Genomic DNA, 24,888 nt, shown 5'->3' on the forward strand with positions numbered 1-24,888 from the left:
CTTCGGTTGATCACTACTTTTATTTATGATGTCCTCCTCAAACTGTTTTGGAGCTTCCCTCCTTATTCTTGCATTATCGTTTCTTGTCTCTTTATAATTGTTATATGCCCCTTCACTATTGTGTCTTCCGTATCTGTTTCACAACAAATCGTTTTTTTTTTCCTTACAGTATGTATTAAACCATTTGTTTATTTTCTTTTCCGCTTCTTTGTGCTGTGGGATGTACTTCTGGTCTCCTATTTCAAAAAGTTTACAGATTTTTCTATATATTACATCTAAAGCTTGTCCTCTAAGCTCTTTTTCCCAATCTATTTCTAAGAAGTATTTCTTTAGGTCATGATAGTTGCCCTTTTTGTAGTTAGGGTTCTTTTTGTAACTTTCATTACTATTAACAATGTCATGTGCAATCCTGAAGTTGTAATTTAGTACTGCGTGATCACCTTTGCCGAATAGAGGGTGATACAATATATTGTCAATATCATTTTCTTGCCTAGTTAATATAAGATCTAGTACCGATGGTATGTCAAGTCCTCTTTTTCTGGTGCTTTCGTTTACATGTTCTGTTAGGAAAAACTCCTGCACAAGGTCCAGGAGCTTTTGGTCCCAACAGCTTTCCTAGCTTATTTTATCTACTGTAGAGTGTTCCAATTCATATTTGTATTGAAATCTCCAGTTAATATAACTCTTTCAGATTTCTCCTCCATTCTATGTAGTAATGCTCTTAAACTTTGGATTGTTTTCTCTGCCGGGTCTTCATATTCACCCAAATGTTTGATCTCGGTGGCATGTATAAATCTGCCACAATTACTTTCCCTTCAGACGTACTAATCTCTACTGCGATCAGTTCTACCTGTGAGGGTACATCTAGTTCTATTTCACTGACTTGCAGATTTTCTTTGTTAATATTATAATTCCTCCTCCTTTTTTTAAGTTTCTCTTCTCCATATACTGCACTCCTCTAGGTTTAGTGTATCGCTTGATATCCTTGGTGTTAATTTTGTTTCAGTTCGGCAGACAATATGTGGTTTCTTTTCTTTGATATAATCATTCATTTCTAGTAATTTAGATACCATTCCATCTACATTAGAGTACATCAACTTAATCATCTTGTTTACATATTGTCATGACTAGGGTCTGCTACCTTTCTCCTTCCTATTCCCTCCTGTTTATGTACCACTTTCGTACCTGCAATCCAATTACTTTGTAAAAAAATGTATTCTTCTCTTCCTCTGATCTTCCATCATTCTTTGTTCTTGCCTCCTCCCTCTTCTCTTTTAGTAATCCAAGTTCCTCTAGAGTTAGCCTTCAATATATTCATTAAATTTATCATCTCCTCTTTGTCGCTCGAAATCTTGTTTTTTATTTCTTCCTCCTGCATACCAGTGATTACTATAGAGCTGTTGATGTTTGCTGAATCTCTGACCAATTTTGGATTGTTCTGGATTATTTTCTTCACTTCCTTTTTAATGCTCTTTTCTTCAACTCTTGTTTCTAAGTCATTCCTTACTTTCACCATTTAAGCATATGTGGTTTCCATATCATTTTTGTAGTTTTGCATCGCTTCATCTACCTGGGTTATCTTCTTAATATCACTGCTAAGATCTATCAGAGTGCTTGTCTTGTTATTGTCTCTGTATCATATCTGAACTCTTCCATAATATTGTCATGGCTGACAGCTGTGCCTGCCATTTCACTAATCTTCCCTCTAAGAGTATGCACCTCAGCTGATAATTCATCTATTGTTGTGTCTTGTTAATCTCCTTTACTAAATTTTAATTTTCTTCCTTCTGCATGTGCAACTACTTTTTAATTTCATCTATTTCACTCTGAAATGCCTTCTCTAGTCTCTGCACTCGTTCTACCAGTTTATTATGTGTCTCCATTTCCACCAATTCCTGGTAGAAATCATCATCCGGCTTTCTACCTTTGTCTCTTTTCTTAACTCCTTCCAAAATTGATTTGCTAAAGATGGTGATCATCTTCTGGTACTAACAGAAAGCTTCTACTTGCATTCCTCTTCGTCGCAGACTAAACAGTCAACACTGAAACCAGGGTCGCCACACTTTTAGATGGGAATTATCGTACCGGCCCCACAAAATTATCGATTTTTCGCTGGAGCTATCGTACATTATTAATTTTTAAGTGCTTAAGAATCTGATGATCTTAAAACTGTCGCCGACGCCTTGGTTATATACTGAAAACTTACCCATTACAATTATCTTCATTAAAACCATCATTTTGTAAGGTACTGACGTATACTGATGTGTATATTTATCACTACTTTGTACTAGAATTAGATCATACCATAAAAATCTCATTATGATAATATTACGATACTATAATCATATCCTTTATTACAAAAATATAATTATAAGGAAAAAAAATAGCTTTAGTGCCACTCAAGGAAAATAACTCTGACTATAATAGCAGCAGGAAGCAGTCCACAGAACTTAGATAAATCGTGGAAATGTGCTTACTCTTGCAGGTAAGCACATATATATATATATATATATATATATATATATATATATATATATATATATATATATATATAATATATATATATATATATATATACCAGCTTCCTCTACTTGAGGCAATGAATAAACTAAAATCTTAGAGCCTCATATAACAAAGTAGTGAAGGTAATTTTTCAATGTGAATGGTGTTTTTTATGATACAGACAATTTAAAATTGGAAAAAATCCTGCGCACAAAAAAAGCTGGCGCCATGTTGTGACGTCACTACCGAGGACTGGCTGGTACTGCAACCGACACAGCCGATCCGTGTCAACACTACTGTACTGTTCATATGGTGGCCACCGATCCTTCCTCAAATGATGTGGTAAGTGTTTATTGTATCTTCGTCATGCCTATTTGGCAAGCTAATAGCAACCTGCATTAATGCTGATGGATAAATAAAGACGAACTGAGACTTTAACGTGGAAATAGCTGAAAAGATACGGTTTCCTTTCACCACAGGAACATAAATCACTCACTACCCGCCCTCACACCTGCCTCCCACCAGTACGTCCCTACCCACCACACTGCCACATCTAAGCAGTCCTTCATCTATTTTACGTTGTGTATTCTAATGAAAGGAAAGCATAGGTATTTTTGGGTAGAAGCCACCAATATTATAGTAACATTTTCTTGTACATATTGGGTAAGAATAGGTTAGGTAGGGTTAGGTTGAGTAGGTTAGTTTTATAAGTAAGATTAAGCACAACCTACAAAATATGAGAAAAATAATTTTACATAAAAATGGGTGGTTACTTCCCCAAACTTACTAAAACATATATAACAGTATGCTGAGGCCTTGTTTGGATATATTATTTGTGCTATTCATTTCAGAGTTGTTTAAATCACTACTATTAGTAACAGTAACAAATAATGTTCTCTCATTTTTTCAGTCAGCCATGTCGGAAGGTGAGCCTCCTTCCTGGTTATGTGATGGCAGTCTGCCAAGAGTACACATACTGATGATAATTCAGTATTATCAAGGACTCCGTCATCCAGTTATGAAACATGTTGAGTTGAAAAGGTGTGTTACTCAAGTTGGTAGCTGTAGGAACTGTGTAATACAAGAAATCAACAGATTTTCAGGCTCCGGATGTAAAATTTTGACAACTTGATCAGTCTCTTAAATTTAGTACAGCAACTTTATCATGTTTGGACTGTCTGACCACTACATGGCAGTGGCCAAAATAAGGTTGCAAAGGTGATGGATGAATAGGTATAGGGGAAGACAGGAGGAAACTGTTCCTGTGAGGAGAGTAGACAGGCTGCGAGAGGAAGAGAAATAGGTAGAGTACAAGAGAATAGTGGAAGAACGATTGGGCAGGTATGAGTTAGAACGGATGGAAGAGGTGGAAGGAGTGTCCAAGTTTTTTAAGGAAGAAATATGTGCAGCATGTGAAGCAGTGTGTGGGATCGGGAGAAGACGCAAAGGAGTGCAAGGGACAGCATGGTGGAATGATGAAATGAAGCAAGCTGTGGAACAAAAGAAGGTAGCTTATAGAGACTGGATGGGAAGTAAGGGAATGGGAGACGTTGAGAGGCAGAAGAGAGAGTTATATGCAGAAAGGAAGAGAAGTGAAAAGGTTTGTAAAAGAGAGCAAGAGGAGAGTGGATGAAGAGTTTGGCAGAAATCTGAGTAAGAACTGGAGGGAATGCAAGAAACTGTTCTGGAAGGAAGTAAGGAAAGTAAGACAGGGTGATAAAGGAAGCAGTAGGGAAGTGAAAGATAAGAATGGCAGAATGTTGGTAGGGAAAGGAGAGATAGTGAATAGATGGAGGGAACACTTTAAGGATTTATTGAACACCGAGAATGAGAGTAGTGCACTTTATTAAGATACTTAGATACTTTGATTTTAAAAATCTCATTGTGTAAACTCTATGTTTCAGGTGTGAGACTGTTAAATCACAGGCTTCAGTACTTGAAACAATAAAAAGAAAATAAGACACTAACCAAGCTACTCTGAGCAACACTACCACAACCTGTCACAGCAAAACACGCCAACAAGCAATCACAGTCCTATCACAACACCATTTCATGGTAATTTTGGGGAAATGTATAGTATAATATAATAATATAATACATTAAGTACTTACATTAAAATGGTCTTCACAACAGTAACACTCGTATTCCAGCATGGGGAAGTCACGACGAGAAAACACTCACCACTGCCTCCTTATTTTCTAATCTTTTGGCACACTTATAAAACGTTTACTTGGTGTTGCCTTCATGGTGCTTTTGCACATTGGCACAAAGCAATAGTAATAATGTCTGCTTCCCTGGGACCTGTTTATAGGGATACAGTACACAAGTAAACACAATCAACTGTCGATCAGCTGGCCCGTGGCTCTGGCAAGCCACTATTCTGACGTCACGGCCAGTCACAGCGCGTTCCGTAGTCGGGTGATATTTTGGCCTGAAGAACACTGCATTTATGTAATATATGGTGCATATTTAAGCTAAAAGACCATAAGTATATTGAAATTAAACATATTTTCCATTAAAATATATATAATACGTACGATTTTTGGTCAAAGGAAATTGGTCTATTAGCCCTTAAGATCCTCATCTCCCAAACTGTGGAACAACTGTGCATTATTAACTATGCGTGCCACAAAATTTATTGGCATGTTAACTTTCAACCCAAAATTATCGTACAAAATGTACGATAATAGAAAAATAGTACGTATACGTACCAGAGACATTACCGTATGTATACGATAATTATCGTACGTGTGGCAACACAAACAGCTGATTTGCTTGTTTCGGCACCTATGCCTACTTCGTTACACTGTTTAGTTGGACCTAGTACTGAGCGTTACTCATATAAAGATACTTTTTAGGTATAGCCATTTGAGGGCCGAGATTCACCCGGTGCGGAACGATGCGTAGGCACGTCCTCTCTCACTCGTGTGTGTGTGTGTGTGTGTGTTACAACTCGCCTCTCATTTCACGTTTACAGATTTCTAAGCTGTACATTTCTCTGCTTCTTCTACACTGCTTTGCTTCCCTAACATTCAGTAAATCTCTTCCCCCTCTACCCCTCGCCTATAACATCTTAATAAAAAAAATATTCCATTACTAAAGGACACTCCTGTGGCCAAGTTTCCCCTCCAGAGTCAACTATACAATTAGAGTGGAGTGCGTGTGTCAGCGAAAATATAACTCTCTTTGGTGGGGGAGAATGGGATGAGATGTTCAAGGGGAGGAAGAGACAGGGAAGGGACGAGGGATGATGGAAAAAAAAACAGGGTACTGGGAGTTAATTTAAAGTGAAGGGGGGAAAGGAAGATAAAGTGTGGAGAGATGAATGAATACATGACTGGGAAAGGAATGGGATGAAATACAAAAAGAAACGGAATCGCCAGGGAAAGGATGAGAGGGACTGGAGAGCAAAATTATTGCAAAAAAAAAAAAAAAGTTATACAAAGGGAGTGATAGCAGCTGGAACAAGGAGGAAAAGGAAAAACGAGAGAGAGAGAGAGAGAGAGAGAGAGAATAGTAATAGCAGCGAGTAAACAGAGAATCGGCGGGATGGACCGAGAAAGAGTATGCAGCGTCAACGAAATGCCTCTGAGGAACGTAAAGACAGTGAGGGTAAGAGGAAGAGAAAAATGGATCAGAAGAGGATGCGTGTGTGGGACGACAGGGTTGTGAAATTGTGATATATATATATATATATATATATATATATATATATATATATATATATATATATATATATATATATATATATATGGAAGGGGGGCGAGAAAATGAGAAACTTAATGGTAAACAGAATGATTAGGGGAATGTAGAGGTGTGAAGGGATGAAAGAAAATATTCTGAGAACGGGAGAAAGAATGAACAGAGGAGCAGGTTGAGGAATATATAAGAGAGCTTTCCTATAAGGGAATGAGGAAGAGGCGAAAATCAGGAAACTTGGGACTGTGAGGAGGGTTTAGTGTGATAGGCTGAAATCAGGAGAGAGCAAAGAAACGGCATGAGATGGTTTCAAGGTGGGATTAAAGACTAACCAATGTATCATGGCATGAGAAGAAATTGAGGTTCAGAGAAACGGTGACAACTAAAGAGAGAAAATAATCGTTGTACTGACGATTAAAGTCTGTAGGATGAAAGGATGTATAGTGCCGGATATGGCTGGAGGCAAAAATGAAAGGAGAGGGATTTATTATGCACAGAAGCCGATAACATTCACCTTTATTGAAATGTATATTTCTTTAGCATCGTCATACTTTGCATCAGTAACCTACATGAGGATACTGAAGTGTACAAAGTATTATGCAGAGTAACTCACTAGGGTGAGGTGTTGCGAAGTCTCCAAGGTCACTTTCAAAACTCGCCTTTTGTGATGAGTGTTATGCAGCGTATTCTGAGTCCCAGCTTCTCGGTCTCAGGTACGGTGCGACCTTGGGTTCTTTGTTCTCGACCGGGTCAGTCAGTCAAGGAAGGAAAGTCCAAACACAACTGGTCAAAGGCACACTTATACTTTAACAATAAACAACTACACACACAATCCGTGATCAAATCTATGTGACATAAAATAAGACAATCTCAGAAGGCTAGCTCTTACACTTAATGTTTCCACCTAGTTCAGCGAATTTGACCAGTACACAGTACCTTTCCTTACACAGGGCAATTCCCACACACTGATATACATATGGTCCACACAGTACACCAGATGTGCCCTGTCTCAGGTATATGGCAAATACAGTCACATGTATCTCAGTAAACCCAGACGCGTGACATAGACAACAGTATATACTCAGGTCCTCACATAAATAATCGCGTAACATGAACGGCCTCCTATGCTAGTTATATGCATCCGCATGATACAGATGATATCCTACCTACCCTTATGCTGCGTGTGCGTGACATAGGACAGGAGAATATAGCACTTACGGTCTATTCACGTGACATGGGCCGGGGGGGAGGAAGAGAGAGAGAGAATACTATGGTGATATAGACTTCCTTACGGGGCTGATTACTGGGAGTATACTCTCTATGCCACCCTCGATTTACATTGACATGGACAAGTCTGGGGGGGGAGGGGGATGCAACATTGGTGCTGTCTGTTGGGTATAACACTAGTAGGGGGGGGAATAGTCACACTTGGGGACAACACAGGGCCTGGCGCCACACACTCCATGTGTGAGTTTCTCTGTGAGGAGTTCACTGTTCCACACGGGGGAGGTAACACAGGGGGGGGGGACACTGAGAGGACTGGGGAAGAGCCGAGGGGGGGGTGCACTGGGGTCGAGGCTTACAGGCACTAAGGGACAAACAACCTCAGAATCTCTTTTACTCACAGGGCAGGCGGAGAGGGATGCACGGGTCAGGGGAGGCAGGAGGCCGTTATGCCGGAAACCGCAGGTGGCATCCAGGTGTCTGGGGTGGGCTGTCTGGAGTGTAGTCCAGGGGTAGGTCACCTGTGGGGTCGCCACAAGTCCCATAGGAGTTTGTGGGTGCCGTGGTGGGTGGCCCTCTTTCTATGGAGGCCCTGGGCGATGCAGGGCCCTTCGGGCTACGGCCAAATAGGGCCAGGAGGCACACAGCACGACGCTGGCCCTTAGACATAGACGGATGTCTCGCCTGGACTGGTCTCTGGTGGGGTACCTGTGGGGGAGCAGATCCCACCCCCTCGGGAAGAGAGGCAGGGAGAGGGGCACCTCGCTCTGCCACAGGAGGGGCGGGGTGAGCAAGAGGCACTACCCTCAGTAGGAACTCTGGGACTCATGGAGGGGAAGCAGCCAGAGGCCTGCTCTCCAGCTTGGTGGGCCTGATGAACCCTGCCGAAGCTCCGGTCAGGAGCACGAACAAAACAGAGGCTGAGGAGGGATCTGAGGGGACTCCTCCAGGTGCCGCAGAACCTGGCGACAGCTGGCAGAAGAGGCCAGGTGAGCACTCCTGGCAACAGCCCCAGCTCCGGTGGAGTCTGCTCTTCTGCCATTGCGACTGGGGCGCCTGTCCCGGCGACGACGGGAGGGGGAGGCCCGGTGGGCACTCCTACATAAAGCCGCAGCTCCTGTGGAGTCTGTCCTCCTTTTGTTGTGGTTGGGGCAGCTTTGGAGGATGAACGGTGGCCTGTCCAGAGTGGTATCTCCGGTGGAGTCTACCCCTGGGCCCGCTTCCCTCCTAGGGAGTACCAACAAAGGTCGTCCATAGGACGTGCCGACGAGCTGGCTCCCAAAGGTGGGTGGCAGAGGATGGAGAACCGGTGGTCACTCCACCCACAGTAGATCCAGTGGGCGCTACTGTGCCGCCGCTCCCCTAGGGTGTAGCAAGTCTCGAGGCTCCTGATGCCTCTCCTCTTATGGAGGCCAATCCAGTGGATATGGCATCCGAGGGCTTGCATGGGACCTTGCATCTGCAAGTCCCACCCCAATTCTGGTTTGTGTTTCCTCTGCTAAAGTATAGTGTACTTTCACTGTACACTGCCCGGTGGTCTGGCTGTGGGGAAGAGGGGCGTCGGATCGGGAGGAGATATGTCGTCCCTACCTGGACGGCTCGTCAGAAAAAAACAGCCTCCCCGTCATCTCGTGGGGTGGGTCTCATCCCCCTTTACTCTCCCTGGGTGGTGGTGTCGGTCTCACCCCACCGTGCAGGTATCTCAGTGAGCATAGGGAGGGTTGTGTGAGTGTCTGAATGGGTGAAAGGTAGAGAAAATGGATGAGAGAGGATGGTACAGCAGAGTAAACAATGTGAATCTGAGAGTGTCAAGTGAGCGAGGGAGAGGTAAGGGATGCAGTGAGGGTGAGTGTATCGGGTGCGCTTGTGAAATGGCGGAAAGGATCAGAGAAATTATAAGATCCCTTCCATCCCTTGCTTTGCAGCACAAAGCAAGGGATGGAAGGAGATAAAGGTTAACATTCATATCGGTATTTCTCAGATGACCTGGAGAGGATTCCAAGAGTTGTTCCAACAAATAAAGAGATAATGGTAACAGCAGCAACATCCCAAGCTCCTATGGATCACTGTTATCTGAATGGAATCGTCTTGCGTGAGGTAGAAAAGAAAATGGAGTTTTCCAAATCTTAAACGGATTAATTTAAGGGGGAAAGGGAAGATGGTGGTGAAGATAAGAGAATCGGTGAGTATGGGAATGAGATGCTGGGAGTCAGAAGAGGGAGTTGGAGAGGGAGTGGGAGAGGGAGGGGGAGTGGAAGGAGAAGGAGAGGAAGATGAAGACGAAAAAGAAGAGGGAGAGGGAGGGGGAGTGGAAGGAGAGGGAGAGGAAGATGAAGACGAAAAGGAAGAGGGAGAGGGAGGGGGAGTGGAAGAAGAGGGAGAGGAAGATGAAGACGAAAAGGAAGGGGGAGAGGGAGAAGACGGGGAGTGAGAGAAGGAAAAGGAGACGTAAAGGCAGAAGGAGGGGGGTGGCGACAGGGAAATAAATGGAAAAGGAGAGGGAAAATTAGGCAGAAGGACTGGGAGATGGGGAATAAGAGGAGGAAGGTGAGGGTGATCTGAAAATCAGCAGAGAAACTCCGAGAGAGGATGAAAAAAGGAGCAAGAGCAACCATTTCCTAGCATGACTTCGTTTATCTTTATTTATCGTATTTCCAGACGATTTCATTCAGTTTGGGGGAGGATTTTCCAGCAGCAATAGTGAGATACAGATTTTTATTTTTTTTACTCATACCAAGCCAAAAATGTCCTTTGTATTTATACAGTTACAAGAAAAAGGAATAAAATGTCATCGCCTTCAATGAAATGAAATTGAAACAAAGGATGGAGGTCATGGATCTCAGGTAACGGACTGCCTAACTGAAATACAGAATCGGACACCTCAAAAATGTAAAGTCCAAGCCGTGTTTCACATACTCCTCCACAAATCTATCCGTCTCCTTCCTGGTCTTTCTCTTGATATTCTCTCATCAATTTTGTTTCTTTAGATAACACTCTGTCAACATTTTCTTTCTCCTTGTGTTCCACAAAACAATCGTCGTCGAGTGAAAGGAAACATAAGTTTAATCCCTATCGACTGAACGAATGTCAGTAAGCAGCATGTGAAAGAAGACGTAAGTTTAATCCTTATCGACTGCATGAGTGTCATTAACCTGCCGCATTCCAGCAGTTTTTTCACCACTGCCCCCACCCCCCCAATCCCAGCATTTTTTTTTTTTTTTTGGCTCAACCCTCTGCTTTTTGTGAGAAACAAGAGGAAATAACATAGAAAGTGCTCACCTAGACCTAGAAGTGGTCTAAACAGGTCACCCTTTGCACACATGGTGCCATGTTCCCTGGAGGTGCGCTGTGGCTGTCATGTTTTCTGTGATAGGGATTAGTAGGGGAAACCACTCGGAAAAGGTAGATATTTATTAGTTTGGTACTAAAAAAAAAAAAAAAATGTAGTATAAGAATGTATTGGTTTTCAAGCAAAAATATAGTCTTTATGGTTAAAATGCGTGACTTAAAGAACAGTGCCCCCGAAATATACCATAGTGCTCCCGACAACGGGGCAAGCAAAATACAGCCCAGTATGCCCGGGAATGTGCCAACACCCCCACATGGACCCCATGGGGTAGCCGCCACCAGTCGGAACAACTCCCGGCAACAGCAACATATGTCAGCCCGGGCCGTGCGCCCCAATGTCACGCAGCCACCACGCCGTCGCAGTCGTAGGAGAAGGACACTACCTTCACGGAGTGGGATTGTTGAGCCAGCTAAGGGTGTAGTTGTCATAGGCACTCCAGACAGCACCCCTCTTCATGAGACGGCCTATTGTCACTCCGAAAGTGCTTCGGTAGAGACGGCCTTTTGTCGCTCCTGCCCTCGTGAGACGGCCTATTGTCACTCCGAAAGTGTTCCGCTAGAGACGGCCTATTGTCGCTCCCGCCCTCATGAGATGGCCTATTGTCACTCCGACAATGCTCCGGTAGAGACAGCCTATTGTCGCTCCCGCCCTCGTGAGACGGCCTATTGTCGCTCCGACAGTGCTCCGGTAGAGACGGCCTATTGTTGCTCCCACCCTCGTGAGACGACCTATTGTCTCTCCGAAAGTGCTCCAGTAGAGACGGCCTATTGCCGCTCCCCTCCTCGTGAGACGACCTATTGTCGCTCCGAAAGTGTCCTGGTAGAGACGGCCTATTGTCGCTCCCTTCCTCGAGAGACAATCTATTGTCGCTCCGAGGGTACACAGAAAGAGGCAAGGAGAGAGACGTCACTATGACAGGAGACTAGAGCCCAGGCCTCCCATCCCAAAGTGAACCAGACAGGCCTCACAGCCTCCCTGGCCTCTGCTCTCTGCGTCTGGCTCTAGAGCAGATGCACCTGACAGGCCCCAGTGCAAGTCGATGCCGCAGCCCTCCTCTGTCGGCGCCCCTAGATGCTGGAGACCGCAGTCCACAGTCTCTCTCGATTCTCCCCAGGACACCCGGGCGTGATCTCCCTATGTCCCCACGATGCCGTAAGGCTCTCACTACAGGCCGAGACTTACAACAGAGGTTCCTGGAGCTATTCGGCCCCAGTCCCGAAGGCCACACTCCTGAGCCCAGCCCGGAAGCCACGGGTAGCCCAGGACGCGAGAGGACGCCCTTACGAGTTGTCCCATGCCCTCTTGGCACGCCTCACATTGGCGGTGCCCCTAGCCCAGCAGGATCGCCGACGGCATGTTCCCGCCTATCCCCATGATGAATACGTGTGATGCTGCAGTACGAGTGATTTAGGTTAAGTGTGATTTCCCCTGGTATAGTATTGTGCAGTGACTTAATATAGTGAATATCAGGGGAGTAAGATCCTAGTGAGAAACTAAGGACGAGTGTGTGGAACAGGATCTGATGAACTATCTTTATGAGTGACGTCCCTTACATACAATTAGTAAGCCTGTGCCGCCTGGAGATTCCTCTGTAGTGACATACCCCTAATACTGTGAGCTCTAAAGGAATATTATGAAGGAGAGTATTAATGGTATTCCCTTCTCCCCCCCCCACGCTGCCCATAAATCTTGTATATCACTCTCTCTCATCCCAGTATCCCGAGTAAGTGTGAATCAAGAATAAAATCAATTACCAAAGTCCCTTGGTTAGTGGAAAACGTATATGCTTCACTGCTAATATCTGCCTCTCTCCAGTATTACCATAACTTTCCCCAAGCCGTCACAAGTCACTCCCTGCACCCTCCCTTATCCCCTCCTCATGAGACTGCCCCGTGACTCCCGCGCGCACCCATATTCACTGCACCCTTGATACATTAGGATTGATTGTATTGTCATTACTGTCAGAGAAGCAAGTATCCTGCGAGATACCCATCTCCTAGATAAGGTTTTATATTGCTATGTATTGTGCTGTAATATCTGCTGACTTGGCCCGTGTCTGATTGTGGTAATATACATGTAAAGGTTGTTGCCTAGAGTTTTTGTGTCCTGCCTCTCTTTATTGCACAAAGCTCCGGTCTCGAAAGAGGACCCCGCTCCACGTTAGGTGTAATAGGAACGGGAAGTCGAGCCTAATTTCACCTAGCATTACACTGGTGGCAGCGGTGGGATCTAGACCCAGGCGTAAAAGAGAGGTAATCAGGAATATTTGGCAAAATGGCAACTAAACCGCATGTTCAGTTACCCAAATTTGACCCCAACCAGTATGATATACACACATATCTGGCAATAATTAGACCCTTACTGGATATTGACTTTGAAAATGACCAACAAAAAATTGCAGTCACATTACCACTGTTGGGCAAAGCGGCGGCGAACATAGCACCGAAAATCGTCCCAGAGCTCACCTGGCATAACTTTACAAAATTCACTGGACAAGCCATCACCCCATCATTAGGGAAAGTGGTGGCACTATCCCAACTGGATAGTCTAAAATTTGACGGGAATCTAAATGATACCCTAACTCTGACAAGACACCGAGTCACCACTGCCTACCCGGAGGCAGATGAAGAAACCCGGGAACAACTCACATTTCATACACTCCTCAGGATTCTCCCCAAGTATATTAAAGAACATTTCATAATACACAAACCGACGGGAGACCTGGATAAAGATATCAGTTTAATGAGGCGCCTTCTAGCCGTCCATGCCACCCCTCAACGCATCGGCGAAATAAATCAATTCCCCATTGACCTCATCACCATCAACCCGTGGGAATTTTCCCCTTGCTGCCACGGATGCCTGATCCACGACATCCGTGAGCAGCTAGAAGCTGCCCAGTGCAGCCAAATGACACGAGGGCGCTTACAAACCTCCCCACCATACGCAAATTCCCCTAAGCCTCAGGGGAAGAAAATACAAAAAAGGAAACACAAAAAGCGCCCCCCCACTGCCCCCGCATCCCACCGTAATGGTGGGGGCCACCTCACCTCCCCTTTCACTATCTCTTCTATTCTACCTTCCCCTATTCCTGCCCCTATTTCTAACCTTCCCACCCCATGCACCACTATACCCGCTCAACACAAAACCTGCCTCCCTCTTCACAGGCCTCCTAGGACCCTTCCCTCATCTTCCAATAACCTACTTCCTAAAATCCCCTCCCCCTGTCTACTGCCTTCCACCTACCACCCCGCACCGCTTACTTTCCCGCCCACATGATTAACTCATTCACCTTCCCTACCACACCCTCCTCGCTCACCTCCCCTACCCCACCTTCAACCTCACCATCCCCATGGACCCCCACCTCGACCCCAATAACCTCACCAGATGCTTCGCCGCCCACCACATCCCGCACCTCACCACCCATCACTCTCTCACGAGCTCAGCCCCCTGCTACCACCTGCACCACCCCATCCCTGAACATTCAGACAACCCCGCGAGGCCGCATCTCCCCACCACCACCGGCTCCCTCTCCCCCTACACCTCACCCCACCTTTCCTCACCTCCGACGACACACACCACCTGCCACATCCCACTCCACAGCCCCTGCCAAGCCACCACGGTTCCAGCACTGCACGTCATCCGCCATCACCCCCACACCCGCACCATCCCCTAGCTTCGCACCCACCGCCCACCCCACACCACTAGCACAGAACCCTGCTACCGCCCAAACCACCCCACCACCAAACACCCTGATGGCGCCACAAGATCGCACTCCCTCCTCGCCACCTACACTCCAAGCCACCTCTCCTGCCACCTCACCACTGCTACCGACCCCACACCCCCAACCTCCCCCTGCTCCCGCACCACCTGTCACTTCCACATGCGAGTGCTATATTTCCTCCTCGCCATCCCCCTCCACCCCCTACCACCTCAGCCTCCCCGCCGCCACCACCCCCCGCACCTCACCTGACATCTCACCCACCACACCTCGCTCACCCTCACCCCTTCCCTCTGCAGCCTCACCCTTTCCACCCGAGCCCACGTGCCCCGCCCACCCCGCCACCCCCACAGGACAACCCACTACCACCACCCTCTCCTATCCACACCTACACATGCCCACTCCGACGATCTCACCCTTCACCACGCCCCCAACACGCGCAACAGCCCGTGCTAACCAACCCTGCCCACCCTGCACGCCCACTTCCCCACCCACACCCACCCTCAGGACCACCACCACCCCCTCCGGCCGACTCTCACGCCCACCCGCCCGATACACCCGCACTCCAGCACCACCCACCTCCCCACGACTTCACACCATCAAGCTACATCAGGCCCAAATGCCCTCCACCTGTACTCCCCAGAGACTCAATGCCACATTACCACGGCACAAGGCCTGGCCCCTACTCTCGGTGTCCAGCACTCAGTTTCCGACCACACTGACAGCCACACCAAACAAGATGAGAGTAAGACAGGCCATATGGGCACCTACCCTTGGCAGGAACCAAAGACTCCGCGGGCCACAACACCTGCTAACCCTCCTCCAGTCCACCACCACTGCCTCCACACTCTTCCTCACCTGCGACCCGGAGCAGGAAGAAAACCCCTACACCGTCGCCTGGCAAACTGTGCTGCAACACCTCCAGCCCGTGTACACCACCTCCAACACACAAGCATTCCACCTCCAGCCACGAGGACGTGACTTTTTACAGGGGAAGAGTGGTAAAATGCGTGACTTAAAGAACAGTGCCCCCGACAATGGGGCAAGCAAAATACAGCCCAGTATGCCCGGGAATGTGCCAACACCCCCACATGGACCCCATGGGGTAGCCGCCACCAGTCGGAACAACTCCCGGCAACAGCAACATATGTCAGCCCGGGCCGTGCGCCCCAATGTCACGCAGCCACCACGCCGTCGCCGTCGTAGGAGAAGGACACTACCTTCACGGAGTGGGATTGTTGAGCCAGCTAAGGGTGTAGTTGTCATAGGCACTCCAGACAGCACCCCTCTTCGTGAGACGGCCTATTGTCACTCCGAAAGTGCTTCGGTAGAGACGGCCTTTTGTCGCTCCTGCCCTCGTGAGACGGCCTATTGTCACTCCGAAAGTGTTCCGCTAGAGACGGCCTATTGTCGCTCCCGCCCTCATGAGATGGCCTATTGTCACTCCGACAATGCTCCGGTAGAGACAGCCTATTGTCGCTCCCGCCCTCGTGAGACGGCCTATTGTCGCTCCGACAGTGCTCCGGTAGAGACGGCCTATTGTTGCTCCCACCCTCGTGAGACGACCTATTGTCTCTCCGAAAGTGCTCCAGTAGAGACGGCCTATTGCCGCTCCCCTCCTCGTGAGACGACCTATTGTCGCTCCGAAAGTGTCCTGGTAGAGACGGCCTATTGTCGCTCCCTTCCTCGAGAGACAATCTATTGTCGCTCCGAGGGTACACAGAAAGAGGCAAGGAGAGAGACGTCACTATGACAGGAGACTAGAGCCCAGGCCTCCCATCCCAAAGTGAACCAGACAGGCCTCACAGCCTCCCCTGGCCTCTGCTCTCTGCGTCTGGCTCTAGAGCAGATGCACCTGACAGGCCCCAGTGCAAGTCGATGCCGCAGCCCTCCTCTGTCGGCGCCCCTAGATGCTGGAGACCGCAGTCCACAGTCTCTCTCGATTCTCCCCAGGACACCCGGGCGTGATCTCCCTATGTCCCCACGATGCCGTAAGGCTCTCACTACAGGCCGAGACTTACAACAGAGGTTCCTGGAGCTATTCGGCCCCAGTCCCGAAGGCCACACTCCTGAGCCCAGCCCGGAAGCCACGGGTAGCCCAGGACGCGAGAGGACGCCCTTACGAGTTGTCCCATGCCCTCTTGGCACGCCTCACATTGGCGGTGCCCCTAGCCCAGCAGGATCGCCGACGGCATGTTCCCGCCTATCCCCATGATGAATACGTGTGATGCTGCAGTACGAGTGATTTAGGTTAAGTGTGATTTCCCCTAGTATAGTATTGTGCAGTGACTTAATATAGTGAATATCAGGGGAGGAAGATCCTAGTGAGAAACTAAGGACGAGTGTGTGGAACAGGATCTGATGAACTATCTTTATGAGTGACGTCCCTTACATACAATTAGTAAGCCTGTGCCGCCTGGAGATTCCTCTGTAGTGACATACCCCTAATACTGTGAGCTCTAAAGGAATATTATGAAGGAGAGTATTAATGGTATTCCCTTCTCCCCCCCCCCCACGCTGCCCATAAATCTTGTATATCACTCTCTCTCATCCCAGTATCCCGAGTAAGTGTGAATCAAGAATAAAATCAATTACCAAAGTCCCTTGGTTAGTGGAAAACGTATATGCTTCACTGCTAATATCTGCCTCTCTCCAGTATTACCATAACTTTCCCCAAGCCGTCACAAGTCACTCCCTGCACCCTCCCTTATCCCCTCCTCATGAGACTCCCCCCCCCCCGTGACTCCCGCGCGCACCCATATTCACTGCACCCTTGATACATTAGGATTGATTGTATTGTCATTACTGTCAGAGAAGCAAGTATCCTGCGAGATACCCATCTCCTAGATAAGGTTTTATATTGCTATGTATTGTGCTGTAATATCTGCTGACTTGGCCCGTGTCTGATTGTGGTAATATACATGTAAAGGTTGTTGCCTAGAGTTTTTGTGTCCTGCCTCTCTTTATTGCACAAAGCTCCGGTCTCGAAAGAGGACCCCGCTCCACGTTAGGTGTAATAGGAACGGGAAGTCGAGCCTAATTTCACCTAGCATTACACTGGTGGCAGCGGTGGGATCTAGACCCAGGCGTAAAAGAGAGGTAATCAGGAATATTTGGCAAAATGGCAACTAAACCGCATGTTCAGTTACCCAAATTTGACCCCAACCAGTATGATATACACACATATCTGGCAATAATTAGACCCTTACTGGATATTGACTTTGAAAATGACCAACAAAAAATTGCAGTCACATTACCACTGTTGGGCAAAGCGGCGGCGAACATAGCACCGAAAATCGTCCCAGAGCTCACCTGGCATAACTTTACAAAATTCACTGGACAAGCCATCACCCCATCATTAGGGAAAGTGGTGGCACTATCCCAACTGGATAGTCTAAAATTTGACGGGAATCTAAATGATACCCTAACTCTGACAAGACACCGAGTCACCACTGCCTACCCGGAGGCAGATGAAGAAACCCGGGAACAACTCACATTTCATACACTCCTCAGGATTCTCCCCAAGTATATTAAAGAACATTTCATAATACACAAACCGACGGGAGACCTGGATAAAGATATCAGTTTAATGAGGCGCCTTCTAGCCGTCCATGCCACCCCTCAACGCATCGGCGAAATAAATCAATTCCCCATTGACCTCATCACCATCAACCCGTGGGAATTTTCCCCTTGCTGCCACGGATGCCTGATCCACGACATCCGTGAGCAGCTAGAAGCTGCCCAGTGCAGCCAAATGACACGAGGGCGCTTACAAACCTCCCCACCATACGCAAATTCCCCTAAGCCTCAGGGGAAGAAAATACAAAAAAGGAAACACAAAAAGCGCCCCCCCACTGCCCCCGCATCCCACCGTAATGGTGGGGGCCACCTCACCTCCCCTTTCACTATCTCTTCTATTCTACCTTCCCCTATTCCTGCCCCTATTTCTAACCTTCCCACCCCATGCACCACTATACCCGCTCAACACAAAACCTGCCTCCCTCTTCACAGGCCTCCTAGGACCCTTCCCTCATCTTCCAATAACCTACTTCCTAAAATCCCCTCCCCTGTCTACTGCCTTCCACCTACCACCCCGCACCGCTTACTTTCCCGCCCACATGATTAACTCATTCACCTTCCCTACCACACCCTCCTCGCTCACCTCCCCTACCCCACCTTCAACCTCACCATCCCCATGGACCCCCACCTCGACCCCAATAACCTCACCAGATGCTTCGCCGCCCACCACATCCCGCACCTCACCACCCATCACTCTCTCACGAGCTCAGCCCCCTGCTACCACCTGCACCACCCCATCCCTGAACATTCAGACAACCCCGCGAGGCCGCATCTCCCCACCACCACCGGCTCCCTCTCCCCCTACACCTCACCCCACCTTTCCTCACCTCCGACGACACACACCACCTGCCACATCCCACTCCACAGCCCCTGCCAAGCCACCACGGTTCCAGCACTGCACGTCATCCGCCATCACCCCCACACCCGCACCATCCCCTAGCTTCGCACCCACCGCCCACCCCACACCACTAGCACAGAACCCTGCTACCGCCCAAACCACCCCACCACCAAACACCCTGATGGCGCCACAAGATCGCACTCCCTCCTCGCCACCTACACTCCAAGCCACCTCTCCTGCCACCTCACCACTGCTACCGACCCCACACCCCCAACCTCCCCCTGCTCCCGCACCACCTGTCACTTCCACATGCGAGTGCTATATTTCCTCCTCGCCATCCCCCTCCACCCCCCCTACCACCTCAGCCTCCCCCGCCGCCACCACCCCCCGCACCTCACCTGACATCTCACCCACCACACCTCGCTCACCCTCACCCCTTCCCTCTGCAGCCTCACCCTTTCCACCCGAGCCCACGTGCCCCGCCCACCCCGCCACCCCCACAGGACAACCCACTACCACCACCCTCTCCTATCCACACCTACACATGCCCACTCCGACGATCTCACCCTTCACCACGCCCCCAACACGCGCAACAGCCCGTGCTAACCAACCCTGCCCACCCTGCACGCCCACTTCCCCACCCACACCCACCCTCAGGACCACCACCACCCCCTCCGGCCGACTCTCACGCCCACCCGCCCGATACACCCGCACTCCAGCACCACCCACCTCCCCACGACTTCACACCATCAAGCTACATCAGGCCCAAATGCCCTCCACCTGTACTCCCCAGAGACTCAATGCCACATTACCACGGCACAAGGCCTGGCCCCTACTCTCGGTGTCCAGCACTCAGTTTCCGACCACACTGACAGCCACACCAAACAAGATGAGAGTAAGACAGGCCATATGGGCACCTACCCTTGGCAGGAACCAAAGACTCCGCGGGCCACAACACCTGCTAACCCTCCTCCAGTCCACCACCACTGCCTCCACACTCTTCCTCACCTGCGACCCGGAGCAGGAAGAAAACCCCTACACCGTCGCCTGGCAAACTGTGCTGCAACACCTCCAGCCCGTGTACACCACCTCCAACACACAAGCATTCCACCTCCAGCCACGAGGACGTGACTTTTTACAGGGGAAGAGTGGTAAAATGCGTGACTTAAAGAACAGTGCCCCCGACAATGGGGCAAGCAAAATACAGCCCAGTATGCCCGGGAATGTGCCAACACCCCCACATGGACCCCATGGGGTAGCCGCCACCAGTCGGAACAACTCCCGGCAACAGCAACATATGTCAGCCCGGGCCGTGCGCCCCAATGTCACGCAGCCACCACGCCGTCGCCGTCGTAGGAGAAGGACACTACCTTCACGGAGTGGGATTGTTGAGCCAGCTAAGGGTGTAGTTGTCATAGGCACTCCAGACAGCACCCCTCTTCGTGAGACGGCCTATTGTCACTCCGAAAGTGCTTCGGTAGAGACGGCCTTTTGTCGCTCCTGCCCTCGTGAGACGGCCTATTGTCACTCCGAAAGTGTTCCGCTAGAGACGGCCTATTGTCGCTCCCGCCCTCATGAGATGGCCTATTGTCACTCCGACAATGCTCCGGTAGAGACAGCCTATTGTCGCTCCCGCCCTCGTGAGACGGCCTATTGTCGCTCCGACAGTGCTCCGGTAGAGACGGCCTATTGTTGCTCCCACCCTCGTGAGACGACCTATTGTCTCTCCGAAAGTGCTCCAGTAGAGACGGCCTATTGCCGCTCCCCTCCTCGTGAGACGACCTATTGTCGCTCCGAAAGTGTCCTGGTAGAGACGGCCTATTGTCGCTCCCTTCCTCGAGAGACAATCTATTGTCGCTCGAGGGTACACAGAAAGAGGCAAGGAGAGAGACGTCACTATGACAGGAGACTAGAGCCCAGGCCTCCCATCCCAAAGTGAACCAGACAGGCCTCACAGCCTCCCCTGGCCTCTGCTCTCTGCGTCTGGCTCTAGAGCAGATGCACCTGACAGGCCCCAGTGCAAGTCGATGCCGCAGCCCTCCTCTGTCGGCGCCCCTAGATGCTGGAGACCGCAGTCCACAGTCTCTCTCGATTCTCCCCAGGACACCCGGGCGTGATCTCCCTATGTCCCCACGATGCCGTAAGGCTCTCACTACAGGCCGAGACTTACAACAGAGGTTCCTGGAGCTATTCGGCCCCAGTCCCGAAGGCCACACTCCTGAGCCCAGCCCGGAAGCCACGGGTAGCCCAGGACGCGAGAGGACGCCCTTACGAGTTGTCCCATGCCCTCTTGGCACGCCTCACATTGGCGGTGCCCCTAGCCCAGCAGGATCGCCGACGGCATGTTCCCGCCTATCCCCATGATGAATACGTGTGATGCTGCAGTACGAGTGATTTAGGTTAAGTGTGATTTCCCTAGTATAGTATTGTGCAGTGACTTAATATAGTGAATATCAGGGGAGGAAGATCCTAGTGAGAAACTAAGGACGAGTGTGTGGAACAGGATCTGATGAACTATCTTTATGAGTGACGTCCCTTACATACAATTAGTAAGCCTGTGCCGCCTGGAGATTCCTCTGTAGTGACATACCCCTAATACTGTGAGCTCTAAAGGAATATTATGAAGGAGAGTATTAATGGTATTCCCTTCTCCCCCCCCCACGCTGCCCATAAATCTTGTATATCACTCTCTCTCATCCCAGTATCCCGAGTAAGTGTGAATCAAGAATAAAATCAATTACCAAAGTCCCTTGGTTAGTGGAAAACGTATATGCTTCACTGCTAATATCTGCCTCTCTCCAGTATTACCATAACTTTCCCCAAGCCGTCACAAGTCACTCCCTGCACCCTCCCTTATCCCCTCCTCATGAGACTCCCCCCCCCCGTGACTCCCGCGCGCACCCATATTCACTGCACCCTTGATACATTAGGATTGATTGTATTGTCATTACTGTCAGAGAAGCAAGTATCCTGCGAGATACCCATCTCCTAGATAAGGTTTTATATTGCTATGTATTGTGCTGTAATATCTGCTGACTTGGCCCGTGTCTGATTGTGGTAATATACATGTAAAGGTTGTTGCCTAGAGTTTTTGTGTCCTGCCTCTCTTTATTGCACAAAGCTCCGGTCTCGAAAGAGGACCCCGCTCCACGTTAGGTGTAATAGGAACGGGAAGTCGAGCCTAATTTCACCTAGCATTACACTGGTGGCAGCGGTGGGATCTAGACCCAGGCGTAAAAGAGAGGTAATCAGGAATATTTGGCAAAATGGCAACTAAACCGCATGTTCAGTTACCCAAATTTGACCCCAACCAGTATGATATACACACATATCTGGCAATAATTAGACCCTTACTGGATATTGACTTTGAAAATGACCAACAAAAAATTGCAGTCACATTACCACTGTTGGGCAAAGCGGCGGCGAACATAGCACCGAAAATCGTCCCAGAGCTCACCTGGCATAACTTTACAAAATTCACTGGACAAGCCATCACCCCATCATTAGGGAAAGTGGTGGCACTATCCCAACTGGATAGTCTAAAATTTGACGGGAATCTAAATGATACCCTAACTCTGACAAGACACCGAGTCACCACTGCCTACCCGGAGGCAGATGAAGAAACCCGGGAACAACTCACATTTCATACACTCCTCAGGATTCTCCCCAAGTATATTAAAGAACATTTCATAATACACAAACCGACGGGAGACCTGGATAAAGATATCAGTTTAATGAGGCGCCTTCTAGCCGTCCATGCCACCCCTCAACGCATCGGCGAAATAAATCAATTCCCCATTGACCTCATCACCATCAACCCGTGGGAATTTTCCCCTTGCTGCCACGGATGCCTGATCCACGACATCCGTGAGCAGCTAGAAGCTGCCCAGTGCAGCCAAATGACACGAGGGCGCTTACAAACCTCCCCACCATACGCAAATTCCCCTAAGCCTCAGGGGAAGAAAATACAAAAACGAAACACAAAAAGCGCCCCCCCACTGCCCCCGCATCCCACCGTAATGGTGGGGGCCACCTCACCTCCCCTTTCACTATCTCTTCTATTCTACCTTCCCCTATTCCTGCCCCTATTTCTAACCTTCCCACCCCATGCACCACTATACCCGCTCAACACAAAACCTGCCTCCCTCTTCACAGGCCTCCTAGGACCCTTCCCTCATCTTCCAATAACCTACTTCCTAAAATCCCCTACCCTGTCTACTGCCTTCCACCTACCACCCCGCACCGCTTACTTTCCCGCCCACATGATTAACTCATTCACCTTCCCTACCACACCCTCCTCGCTCACCTCCCCTACCCCACCTTCAACCTCACCATCCCCATGGACCCCCACCTCGACCCCAATAACCTCACCAGATGCTTCGCCGCCCACCACATCCCGCACCTCACCACCCATCACTCTCTCACGAGCTCAGCCCCCTGCTACCACCTGCACCACCCCATCCCTGAACATTCAGACAACCCCGCGAGGCCGCATCTCCCCACCACCACCGGCTCCCTCTCCCCCTACACCTCACCCCACCTTTCCTCACCTCCGACGACACACACCACCTGCCACATCCCACTCCACAGCCCCTGCCAAGCCACCACGGTTCCAGCACTGCACGTCATCCGCCATCACCCCCACACCCGCACCATCCCCTAGCTTCGCACCCACCGCCCACCCCACACCACTAGCACAGAACCCTGCTACCGCCCAAACCACCCCACCACCAAACACCCTGATGGCGCCACAAGATCGCACTCCCTCCTCGCCACCTACACTCCAAGCCACCTCTCCTGCCACCTCACCACTGCTACCGACCCCACACCCCCAACCTCCCCCTGCTCCCGCACCACCTGTCACTTCCACATGCGAGTGCTATATTTCCTCCTCGCCATCCCCCTCCACCCCCTACCACCTCAGCCTCCCCGCCGCCACCACCCCCCGCACCTCACCTGACATCTCACCCACCACACCTCGCTCACCCTCACCCCTTCCCTCTGCAGCCTCACCCTTTCCACCCGAGCCCACGTGCCCCGCCCACCCCGCCACCCCCACAGGACAACCCACTACCACCACCCTCTCCTATCCACACCTACACATGCCCACTCCGACGATCTCACCCTTCACCACGCCCCCAACACGCGCAACAGCCCGTGCTAACCAACCCTGCCCACCCTGCACGCCCACTTCCCCACCCACACCCACCCTCAGGACCACCACCACCCCCTCCGGCCGACTCTCACGCCCACCCGCCCGATACACCCGCACTCCAGCACCACCCACCTCCCCACGACTTCACACCATCAAGCTACATCAGGCCCAAATGCCCTCCACCTGTACTCCCCAGAGACTCAATGCCACATTACCACGGCACAAGGCCTGGCCCCTACTCTCGGTGTCCAGCACTCAGTTTCCGACCACACTGACAGCCACACCAAACAAGATGAGAGTAAGACAGGCCATATGGGCACCTACCCTTGGCAGGAACCAAAGACTCCGCGGGCCACAACACCTGCTAACCCTCCTCCAGTCCACCACCACTGCCTCCACACTCTTCCTCACCTGCGACCCGGAGCAGGAAGAAAACCCCTACACCGTCGCCTGGCAAACTGTGCTGCAACACCTCCAGCCCGTGTACACCACCTCCAACACACAAGCATTCCACCTCCAGCCACGAGGACGTGACTTTTTACAGGGGAAGAGTGGTAAAATGCGTGACTTAAAGAACAGTGCCCCCGACAATGGGGCAAGCAAAATACAGCCCAGTATGCCCGGGAATGTGCCAACACCCCCACATGGACCCCATGGGGTAGCCGCCACCAGTCGGAACAACTCCCGGCAACAGCAACATATGTCAGCCCGGGCCGTGCGCCCCAATGTCACGCAGCCACCACGCCGTCGCCGTCGTAGGAGAAGGACACTACCTTCACGGAGTGGGATTGTTGAGCCAGCTAAGGGTGTAGTTGTCATAGGCA

Source organism: Coenobita brevimanus, chromosome 88 (genome assembly GCF_032717465.1).
Source record: "Coenobita brevimanus isolate Jiangsu-jjx chromosome 88, ASM3271746v2, whole genome shotgun sequence".
In the NCBI taxonomy this organism is placed as follows: Eukaryota; Metazoa; Arthropoda; class Malacostraca; order Decapoda; family Coenobitidae; genus Coenobita; species Coenobita brevimanus.